Consider the following 8,875-nt stretch of genomic DNA (forward strand, 5'->3'; position numbering starts at 1 on the left):
TTTCTTTAATTTCCTGCTTTGTACCAAGATTCTGTGCTTAGGTACATTTGCACCTAATATGGCACCATAAATGGTAAGGTCGCAGTGAGTGTTGCTGAACAAAGAGACCTTGGAGTTCAGGTTCATAACTCCTTAAAAGTAGAGTCACAGGTAGATAGGATAGTGAAGAAAGCATTTGGTATGCTTTTCCTTATTGGTCAAAGTACTGAGTATGGGAGTTGGGAGGTCATGTTGCAGTTGTACAGGACATTGGTTAGGCCACGTTTGAAATATTGTGTGCAATTCTGGTCTCCTTCCTTTCGGAAGGATGTTGCGAAACTTGAAAGAGTTCAGAAGAGATTTACAAGGATGTTGTCAGGGTTGGAGGATTTGAGCTATAGGGAGAGGTTGAATAGGCTGGGGCTTTTTTCCCTGCAATGTCGGAGGCTGAGGGATGACCTTATAGAGGTTTATAAAATCATGAGGGGCATGGATAGGATAAATAGACAAAGTCTCTTCTCTGGGGTGGGGAGAGTCCAGAACTAGAGTGAGCCGAGAAAGATATAAAAGAGACCTAAGGGGCAACTTTTTCATGCAGAGGATGGAATGAGCTGCCAGAGGAAGTGGTGGAGGCTAGTATGATTGCAACATTTAAAAGGCGTCTGGATGGGTATATGAATAGGAAGGATTTGAAGGGATATGGGCCGGATGCTGGCAGGTGAGATTAGATTGGCTTGGGATACCTGGTCGGCATGGACGAGATGGATCAAAGGGTCTGTTTCCGTGCTGTACATCTCTATGACTTTATGACTCTAGTAGCAGTTTGTAAACTTTTCACTAAACCTTGTAAACCTTTAACTTTCCATCCCTTAACTGGTCTTGTGAAGATGGTGATTGTTGAATAATATGTTAAAACTAATTTTTCAGATCTTGCTTAATTTTTCTATAGACTTTTCTATAGACAGTTTTTTTTGTTATTTTGTGTACTACAGTTGCATTTGGAGAATGTTGTTGTCAATTGTGTGCTTTCTTTATTTGGTATTATTGGGGTAAATGTTTCGTTTTTTAATAGACCATAACCTCTATAACTGCTGCTATCCTGGTAACTACACTCATGTGGTGGAATCTTTTGCAAAGTCTTTGTAATTTAGACTTTAACTTTGTATTTTTATTTGTTTAACAGCAGTGTATTTACAGGTAAAGATAAACTTCATGATCAGAAAATTAACTGCTGCACGCCTATGATAATTGTGAGTACACTTCACAAAATACACACGAAAAACGTGCCGTGCATGTTAATCTGTGTTTTGTATTTTCAGATGCTGGTGGACTTGTTTTGTATTTCCAGCATTTTTGCTTTCTTAATTAAACCTGCAATCTGCCTAACTATTTCCAGTGAAGGAATAACTTGCTATGAACTGCAATGGATTCAGTACAAATGACTGCATCTGTGTTTCTTTATTTAAGCAACTGCTTGGATATGCAAATACAGCAAAGAAATCAAAGATCATAAGCCAGCTAAAGAGTCAGCAGAAAACTCTCCATATTTACAATTTTAATCTTAGTTCCTCATTTCAATCACATTCAAAAAGTAAAATATTAATTAAAACAACATTTTCCTCAGCACTTTACCAGAGTTTGGAACATCAGTTCCTTCAAAAATAAAAATTTTATGTGGTGTAGTAGAGATCTTTTGCAAATGTTTCTTAAGCTGTATCTATACTGCAGTTATCAGCAGACTGCAATTTACTGCCAGAAAATTCCCTGTTTACATTGCCTGACTAGAACTTCAATGTGTAGTTACATGCATATGCAGAGCTTTTGACCCAGCAGTTAAAATTTAAGTAGAGAATGTGGGTGGCAATGTCTACATGATTAAGTTAATTGCAGGTAAGTTTAAAAAATGACTGCAGTCTGTTATTGCTGTTAGCATGAAACACAGGCTTTGCCCAACCACTGATCAGCAGGAAATTAGACCTAATAGTATCAATCAGATAAGTGAAACCTTGAGAGATGATTTTCTACTGGTGAAGCTGAAGGAGACAGTCCTCTTTCCTTTGGCCCACACAAGGCTTTGTAAAATCAAACTTGACCATCATTAGCAGCTGCTGGACTCTCCTTAATATTTTGTCATGGAGGTCTCTGCTAAAAATTGACTTAGAGCTGCTACGGACTCTTGGGTGGTAATGTTGCAAACCCATCCATCTTGGTACTGTACATATAAGCAATTAATTTGATATCTACGGCACATTGTAAGAGCTCAACCCCAATATTTGTGAATGGAGATGTCTGGGAACAGTGTCAAGAAGTAATGTATTCACTTGACCAGCTATCAATACTATTTTGTGTTAGAAGAGCAGAAATCTACTTATGACATTTTCTGTGGAACAAAGAAATTTGACTATGAAGAAGAGTGACAGCACTTAAGGGAAATTGGATAAATTTAATAAGTCAGCAGAGGCATGGGAAATGGATACTAATATGGCTAAAAATACAAAGGACTAAATCTTAAGTGATTTCCCATTAAAACAGGAAAAACTGAACAAAATTTGGTTGTGATAATCAACTGCTTTCTGAAGCAATTCTCAACAAAACTAGTTAAATATACATCCTGAGCTAATTAAGTTAAACCAAGTTATCTTAACCTTTTGTAGCTCAATACTAATGACACTTAGAATATTTTGAGCAACCTTATATCTCCAAAGGATATTATTTCATTGGCAATATTGGAAAAATGTAGAGAAGAGCAACAGAGATGATTCGAGCACTTTTAATGCTAAATTACAAACTTATAAACATAGATGAACAGGATTGTTTATAATAAAAAAAGGAAACTAATGAAAGACAGACATTCATTTTTCAAAATCCTTGCCAAGTTATTCAACTTATACTGTGATCTCAGCACAAAATTGACCAGAATCCAGTGAGACTACAGGTTATAAAAGATAAAGTCATAGTTTTATGAAATCTAAATCAGTTAATTTTATGTTTCATTACTCCAAATGGAATTATATAGATTGAATGATGCAGTAATTTAGCATCCAATCCACTGTAGTCACTTAAATTTAAATTAAATCCAAATTGACAAATCAAAGTGTCTTCTGTGTATTAGCCATAAAGGTCCTACATAAGTACATTTTGTCTCACCCTGTCTTTGTCAGTAAAGAGCGCTTCAAAATTTGTACAATTTCTTTTGAAGTGGTCAATGTAGCCAGATGAATGTTAATTGGGCAAACAAAGATGTAATTTGGCGTTCAGGAGATTGGGGCTAAGGCATATTGCTAAGGTACATTGGGAAAGCTTCATTTGGCATGTCTCATGATGGCACAAGGCAACCAGAATAAAACAAACTTCAGAGACACATAATCCTGATGAACACAAAATTCACCAAAAGTATTTTGATAATAAAAATTACCAACAAATCAAATGAGAATTTATCATCAAACTTTTGAAGAAACTGGTGCAGATCAATCAGGGTGCAGCTGACCATAACACTGAACATGCAGCTTGGGTTTATAGTTGGCAACAAACTCTCAGGGATTTCGATGAAATTACTGAAGGCCTTAGTCCTATGTCCTCAAATTATAAATTTTATTAAATTATATCTTACTATTTTTAAAGAACCATCTTAATTGTTGTGGGACAGGTAGAACAATTTAAAAACAGGACTAATGACCCAACTGATCTATGACAGTATTGAGATTGCACCTGAATTTCCTGCCATTTTAATAATCTATTCCCACCATGATTTACTTTCAGTCTCGTCACTTCTCTTTTGTGTACATTAGGTCAATCCTCAAAAGCCTAATTTTTGTCTGCTTCAATGATAGTGTGCAGCAGCAACTTTCAAATTTTCATCACAATATAAACTCATCCTACATTTAATAAATTCATGTTTATATTGTATTCCTGTCTTCTTGTTCACCCTGAAGTTCAAAGAGTTTCACTCTCACACAAACTGCTTCATAATTTCAAGGATTGTTATCCGATGACCAACAAGGTGGGCTGAATTTTTGCCCCCTACTCCCACCCTCCACCCTGAAGGCAGAAATAGAAATGATGGATGGGCCGTAAAAAATGCTGGTATAGGGCAATGGATTATTTTCATATCTCTGGTCCTGCCAAGTCAGGGGGAGGATGGGACAGGAATCCTTGTCTCCACTCAATTAATGTTAATTGACACTTGCAAAACTTACTAAATGCTTTTGTGACATTCAAGCTTAAGTTTAAGCAAGGTACCAGTCAAAGCTCCTCTATGGCATCATCCCATCCCCATAAGGGGTTAAAAGGGCAAAAGGAACTTGGTAAGGGGATATCTTTGTTGCTGCAAAGGGCTGGTTGGGAGAGTGGATATGGTGTGAGAGCCTTGAATAGAGTTGATATTCCCTGGACATCACAGGACAGAATAGCAACCAAGGACAATATTGTATGCTCAGAAGTAAGAAATTATAAAGAAAATCAAATCTTCAAGACAGGGTTTACCATTGAACTTGGAGCTAGCTGGAATGATTGAGAAATAATGCAGTAGGAAAGTGTGACACTGTAAGCAAAGTAGTCATTGAAATCAGCACAGTTGTCACTAAAAATCTTGGATCTCAAAACATTATGATTAATATATTCTGTTAGTGAACTGTCAAACTCAAATCTTGAACTGCTTTGCTTCTGGCTTCTTCCAGCTGCCCTCTTTAACTGTTCAAGCTCAGGGTCTCACAGGATCAGAGAACACTGGATTTCAATGTCGTCTCTGGATTCTACTGGTGCAGAGCATCAACATTTCACTCATGTGGCCATCAAGGCGTTGTGTGACCAGTGAGTAAGATACATGAAGAATGAGGGCTGTGACTCTCTCATTGTCTGTCTGGTCCATGACCACAACTAGAACCTCCTACATTTATGCACTTGCTTTCCTGGTGACTGTCATAATTCCTGTATTCTCTGTCAGTCTAAGCCACCACAAAGTTTCACACCAATTCTCTAGGAGCATGCACTAATCCTAGGGGGCAAGTGATATCTCTTGAAGAGAGAGAGGCATCTGCAGTTGCATTTCTGGTTCCTGGACTAGACAAGTGGGACCTTCTAAAATCCTCGAACATTTCACAGGCAATATGATGACTTGCTCCATCCATACAAAATGGCCCTCCAGAGAGATGAGGATATTAAGGATGGCAAGAGCCTGGAATGATACAGTTTAATGAGAAGAGCATGAGCAGGGAGTTAGAAATGAGACAGAGGGATATGACACTGGACACAGACATACCCATGTTTCCAGAGAAGGTAACCTTTTTCTGCTGCCCTTCAGGAAGAGAACCACTCTTCTTTGTAAGTTTCAGCATTAGTTCCATATTGGCACTGGTGAAACAACGATCTGCCCTGCCCTGGATGCCAGGCTTCCAACAGCTGTGACCTCTCACTTTTTTTCTATTGCCATGAAGGTTTTGACATAGTGTGTAAATCTCTTGCTCAGAGCAAGCAGCAGTTTCAGTGATGACTGTCATGGATGTCTAAATGAGTTCCACATTTTCATCTGACCCTCCACCATTTCATTACCACACACACTGGCTCTACATCTCCAAACCAATTAAGCACTCAAGTCTGCAACAATCAGTTTCCCACTGGAGTCAGGTTTCTGACCCAACACAGATCCAGCTCTTGTTTCCTGCCTCCATGACAAAAAATCAGTCCAGTCTTTTTTTGCAAAGCAAAGTATCGTAGCCTGCTTTTGTCTATTAATTGCATCTTCTTAAACCTTTTAATATCCTTGTAAACCTTTCCTGTACCTTTTCCAGGGGTTCAAAATCCTTTTTGTAGAATGGCGACCAATAGAACATCAAATACACCAAGTGCTGCACAATCAAAGTACAATGCAAATTTAATGTTGGCAATTTAAACTTGGCATTTTCTCACTCACTTCCCCTACACCAGTTAATGACGAGGAGTTCATTTGGCTGATTTTGCCTCTCTCAACCTCCGTGCAGCTGATAATTTGTTACTCAGCTGGTAAGTTGCTACTCTAGCTGTTGGACCATTTCTTGCTTGGGACCACATTTAGTGCACACCGTTATTAAGGTGTGATCCAATTTTGGTATATTGAGTTCTCATAGCAACTGTGTAGGATGAATTCAAACCACCATAATCCTTTAATAAAAGGTCTTATTTATTTTCCAGTTGATGTTCTTTACCAGGATGTTTAAAGCCCAGAATCATGAAGGAAGTGCAACATAGAGGCTTTAACAACAATCACTGAAAATCATTAAAATAAAATGGTGCTGTTTTGAAAATGTAAATATTTACCTCATACATTAATAGTTAATTCTGTGGTAGGATTATTGAAACCTGGATTCTTTACTCTCAGCTGTGTTTACCATTTCATTGTGCAAGTAAATGCTTTGCACTTGCTGGAATTTAAAAACTTTAAGCTATAATTTTTGAAGAGCAATAATTCGTAGAAATGGATTAGTGAGTTTACAGCTGAGGCAACTCATTGCGTTGATTGAAGATAAGGTTTAGAGATCAGCTGCTTCTGACTTTTGATATAATCTGTGAATTAATAACAATTATAAACAGTTATTGGAAAGCAAATAATTCATAGCTTTTTCTGATGGAATTTTTCAAAGATATGTTGATTAGTCTTTCTGGTTTCAAGATGTATAACTTTAAAAATATAATCTAAAGAAGACATATGCTAACAGGGGTGATAACTTCTTCAAAAAAGTGAAAGGCAAAAAGGAATTGACTGCAATTTCATACATGTTGATAAAGCAGTGATTGAAGTGAATGTAATTGACTCAAATTTGAAATGTATGATTGACAGCTTAGATACCCTTTCAACTGTTGGCTTAATAAAAATTTGCATGGTAAATAAAATTAGAGTAATTTGAGAGTAAAATTAATGCAATTGTCACTACTAGCACAAGAAATATTATGCAGGCATTATGTGGTTACAATTGGAGTGTAGTTTCCTATGTATTCTTGTGAGAGACATGTATAATCAAAGTATAAGGCAAATACCCATTTTAAAAGATCACATCTTGAGCACATTGTTGGAGGAAAGAGGATGTCACAAATGTTAACTCTGGGGAAAAAGCATATAACATCTATTTTCCTGTATAAATAAATTGTGACTTTCTTGTTTGACAATAAGATATTTCAATAGGAAGTAGACCTTGTATTTGCTACAGTCCTGTGGAATGCAGTAGAACCTGGGAATTTGTAGACATAAGGGAGACATATTCTTGGAATGAAAAATAACAATGGGTAAAACAGGTGTGTCTATTGGTACCAGCTGAATTTCACAGTATATTGTATCCTTACTACAGCATGAAAGACATTGGAGAATGTGTGGACGAGATTTGGAAAAGAAGGATATATGGATATCATATCCATGTGGAATCTGTACATTCATGGAGGACTGCAAAAGAGATTTTGTCGCTTATAAGCAAGTTTACAAGGCTAGTATACATGCGGATACTAACCGTGTCATATGTTAAGCTATACTGACACAGGGAAATTAGATGATTGAACATATTGTTTGAGAACAAGTGTAAGATGATAATTCCATGTTTTTGTGGCCTTGAAGTTAATTAGCTCCCCAAGTTAACAGAATGTCATTTGTGGATAGCTGCATAACATAATAATTAACTGCCGGGGGACTGTTATGCATATTTTCAGTTTATCTTTGCTTTGGATTCAACTAGGATAGTTTATCTCCACATCTCATTACAGTCTTGGTCCAAGGAAGAACAAAAGAGCTGAATGTCACAATTGTAGTGAGAGAGATTGCCTTTGCCATTGAAGTGGCATTTAAGCAAATGGGAGATCAACGAGGTAGAATGGAATTGATGCCAATATTGCAGAGGTTGAGGAATTGAGATTGAATTTAATTTTCTTTTCCGACAGATGTTTCTCAATGTGTTCACTGGTCATGGGTGTAGGATTGAGCCAAATCCTTCAGAATTTAATGTTTGGTCTCCTTCAATTAAAGTGAAATGTTTTGTATTGTGATTTTGATTTTGGATGATAATGTAAAATGCACTTCAGCTCTAGTTAACGACTTCTCTTGATTTTTGTTTCCATTAAGCTCAAATATTAGAAAATCTTGATGCCACACAAATAATTTGCGTGATGTCAGTGATTCAATTATCTGACTTATACCAAACTGTCAGCAAATACATGCATTGCTAGTGAGCCTTGCAAATTTGGAAATTTTGAATGCGCAGTGCACATCCATTTATAAAGTGATTACTCATAACATCCATATTTGTGTACCCTATATTTGTGTATCCTGATGAAAAGTGATTTGTCAGAACTCACTGGGGTAATGCATTGGAAGTCAAACTCCACTATTCTTGTCACAATTGTAAATATTTTATTAAACTGCCAAATTGTCCAATATTAAATACATGTCAAATTCATGGCAATTGAATGGCAAATTAACAAAATTTGCACACCAGGTTTTCCATTATAAGGTAATACTTTTTTTCAGTCGGGATATGTGTGTCACTGGGTGACCAGCATTCATTATTCATCTCTAATTATCCAGAGGACAGTTGAGAGTCAATTTCATCGAGTCATATGTAGGCCAGAGCAGGTAAGGATAGCAGTTTCCTTCGCTAAAGGACATTTGTGAACCAAATGGTTTTTTTTTCCTGACAGTTGACAGGTTTCATGGTCATCTTTAGACCCTTAATTTTATTGAAATCAAATTCCACCATCCACCATAATAAAATATGAAACTGGTTCCCCAGAACATGCACTGGCTGTCAGGATTAATAATCTAGTGATATTACCACTAGGCCATCACCTACGACTAGTTATTGTTATAATTAATTACACTTTATTCAGGCGTTGTCTTCAGTTATTTACTGACCTTCGTACCTTGTGTTTAATGTAACTCTCC

The 8,875-nt window shown here is 36.8% G+C and overlaps 1 long non-coding RNA gene across 1 annotated transcript; it reads left to right on the forward strand.

The window, feature by feature from the left end:
* Positions 1 to 3,806: 3,806 nt before the first annotated feature.
* Positions 3,807 to 7,423, forward strand: LOC148147515 (uncharacterized). Its single transcript, XR_015759643.1, has 3 exons — positions 3,807 to 4,788; positions 6,145 to 6,258; positions 7,296 to 7,423. It is a non-coding gene; the product is annotated as an uncharacterized LOC148147515 (long non-coding RNA).
* Positions 7,424 to 8,875: the final 1,452 nt, after the last annotated feature.

This window comes from Chiloscyllium plagiosum, unplaced genomic scaffold, assembly GCF_037043375.1.
Source record: "Chiloscyllium plagiosum isolate Xiang-an unplaced genomic scaffold, Cpla_swu_hap1 HiC_scaffold_16, whole genome shotgun sequence".
Classification (NCBI taxonomy): Eukaryota; Metazoa; Chordata; class Chondrichthyes; order Orectolobiformes; family Hemiscylliidae; genus Chiloscyllium; species Chiloscyllium plagiosum.